General features: G+C 52.3%; 1 long non-coding RNA gene across 2 annotated transcripts in view; it reads right to left on the reverse strand.

Moving 5' to 3' along the window:
• Positions 1-912: 912 nt before the first annotated feature.
• The window catches only part of LOC118163307, a 6,912-nt gene continuing 5,136 nt past the window's right edge, over positions 913-2,688 (reverse strand). Inside the window, exons 2-3 of one of the 2 annotated variants that reach the window (XR_004748975.1) lie at positions 1,736-1,838; positions 913-1,437 (exon numbers count right to left, since the gene is read on the reverse strand). This is a non-coding gene — a long non-coding RNA (uncharacterized LOC118163307). Of the gene's footprint in view, positions 1,438-1,597; positions 1,703-1,735; positions 1,839-2,688 lie in introns of those variants that run through there. The other variant, XR_004748973.1, reaches the window with a different exon arrangement.

Below are 2,688 nucleotides of genomic sequence, written 5' to 3' on the forward strand. Positions count from 1 at the left end.
GCTGCGGGACCAGGTTCTCATGGCAGCTTGACACTGCAGACACTGCAGAGCCAGCCCCGGGCTTCCCGACCTGCAGCCCAGTGCCCACAGAACCGTGCCTGCCAGCACCTGAAATCCCTGCCTGGGCTTTTCCTGCCCTGGCTGCAAATCCCACGGGACCCAGCCTCCCTGAATCCCTCCCCTGACCTGGGGGTCCTGCCAGGAACTCCCAGCCCCCCCCCCCCAACCACTTGTGTCTCCACAAGCAGACCTGGCCACACAGAGCAGCCCCTCCCTCCCCCCCCCCCCCAGCCCAAGGAGCAAAGACAGCACAGGGCTAAACCCCCTGTACCACGATAGGCAGCCACCCCACCACCCGGCAGGGCTGCCCCCACCCTCCGATGGGCCATCCACATCCAGCAGCCAACTGACACGGGAACAACCTGCCCCCAGCCCCTGCCCCCTCCACACCCACCCTGCTACAGAACCTGCACCCGCACACATCATGACAGCCACTTCCCGGCACCGCAACCACCGAAACGGGCGCAGGTCAGAAAGCAAACTTTATTAAACTGCTCTACAGGACTCCCAGGAGGGGGGCTGCGGTGGGGTTCCCTGCCCAGTAGTTCTCCCCTTCCCCTGGCGGGCAAGGCATCGAGTGGCGTCCATCTGTCCATCCCGAGGTGGGGAACGGATGCTGGAAGCAGGCTTCTCACTATCGCTTTTGGTAGTTGTGGAGTAACTGCCTGAAGTAACTAGGCAAATTAAACTAATATTCACCTTTTAAAGAAAACGTACAGCAATGAAGAAGCTTTTAGGGTGGAGGATAGCTGTGCTACCTAAGCATTCCCTAGGACTCCAGCCTTAGATGATATTGCACAAGGGGAAGCTGGTGTGCTAACTCTAAAGAAGAGGATGGAGCATAGAGCGCAGTGGAAACACCGTGGCTAGGCTCTGCAACCACACAGGGACCCTATGAAGAGGCTCGGCCAATATAAATCAGTTGGACCAGGTAAAAACACTTTGGGAACCAAAATACAGCCCTAAATGTCCTCTAGGACTTTCTGTGCACCCACAGCAGTTCCTGTGTAAAAAGGTAGTTTGTCTTGATCTTTACGTATGGCAAAGGCATGGGCTGAGTTAATGACAACAAAAACCTGCTTATTAGAAGCTGCTTCTCAATGTTTCATGCAACTCCATACATATTAGCTAATGTAGGCTAGAAGTTCAAGGATTCACAATACTTCATCATATATCACTTATGTGAATTTCATTTATATACATATCTGCTGCACCGACTTAAAACCCATCCCCACACTCACCAAGGCACAACCCCAACCCAAATACAGACACAACATTTCAGCGCCAACACAGCTTTGGGACCTGCTGGAAAGCAGGCTTCATCCTCAGTGAGGCGTCCTCAGCCCACACGAGACACGGCTTCAGGCACCTCTTCACCTACGGAGGAAGACTGCCATCAGGAACTGCCACACCAGGCAACCTTTTTTCTCTACACCTTTCTCAGGAACAACACAGCATTCAAGTGACCTGCTTTGCTCCAATTCTAAAGACTGATGTTACAACCCATCTTGCCTGTGGCACCTGATAAACAGAACAGAGCAACCGCAGTGCTTGGAAGGCATAACTGCACGTGCCGCTCCTTGCCGCTCTCCGGTCTTATCTCAAATCATCAGCCACTTCTGTGGAGAGCCTGCCATGGCACCTGCAAAGCAAGGCAAAGACCTTTCATAGTCACCTCATACTCCTTAGCCATTTCACTCCAACCAAGCTCATGACCAGCCCCCTTCTTACACAGCTCTTCAGAATGCAGTTTGCTCCTTTGAGTCTGTGCGAGACACCTGTGAAAGAAAAAGAAAAGCATAGGGCAAGGCAGAATGCAAAGCCACAGCACAGCTACGACAGTTACTCTCATCTGCTGCCTTACCTCTGCCCGCTCACCTGCCCGAGGCAGATGCTTCCATCTGCCCTCTTAAGCCAGCTACAACACCTCGAAAAGGCAAAGCAGGGACACTTAGAATGACACTGAGAACGGCAACGCAAAAGGAACTGCTGCATCACTCACCTTGCCAGAAGCAGCTCTGGCTGGGATGACGTCCTAGGTTGCAGGCTGCCTTTCAGCTTCAACACACCAAAACATAGTCAGAAGATAACCATTCAGCTGCTAGCATTAGCACCCATCCCTCAACAACACAAGGGACCCCATTTTTTATTTGTATTGTTTTGGAACAGCAGACAACTTCCCTCAGCACCTCACAAGTAGACCAAGCCAGTCACCGAGCTGCCAAATGAAGGCTTGACAGTTCCAGAAGGCGCTCTTTCCTTGGACCGGTTCCTCCTAAGGTTTATCTAAGTCAGGAGAAAAAACAAACAACAAAAAAGAGCACTCCACATCTGCGAGCTTACCCCTCCTCTAGCACTATTCAAGCACTATGCGAACAGTTGCTCGCAAGCAACTCAAGCCTCCCCCTCCGCCTCTGCCAAACACTATGGAGATGACTCTGTGCCAGCTGCCCTTCACTACGAGCCCAGCGGCCGACTGGATGTCTTTGCCAAAACAGTCCAGACAATGTATTACTACACCGATGGATTGCCAGATTAGCTACCATCACTAACTGCCAGGCAGGACAGCTCCAGGCCAAACAAACACACAGGCACGCTACAAACGTTACAAACAAAAAACAGAACACA

The sequence above is a fragment of the Oxyura jamaicensis genome, chromosome 2 (assembly GCF_011077185.1).
Source record: "Oxyura jamaicensis isolate SHBP4307 breed ruddy duck chromosome 2, BPBGC_Ojam_1.0, whole genome shotgun sequence".
Classification (NCBI taxonomy): Eukaryota; Metazoa; Chordata; class Aves; order Anseriformes; family Anatidae; genus Oxyura; species Oxyura jamaicensis.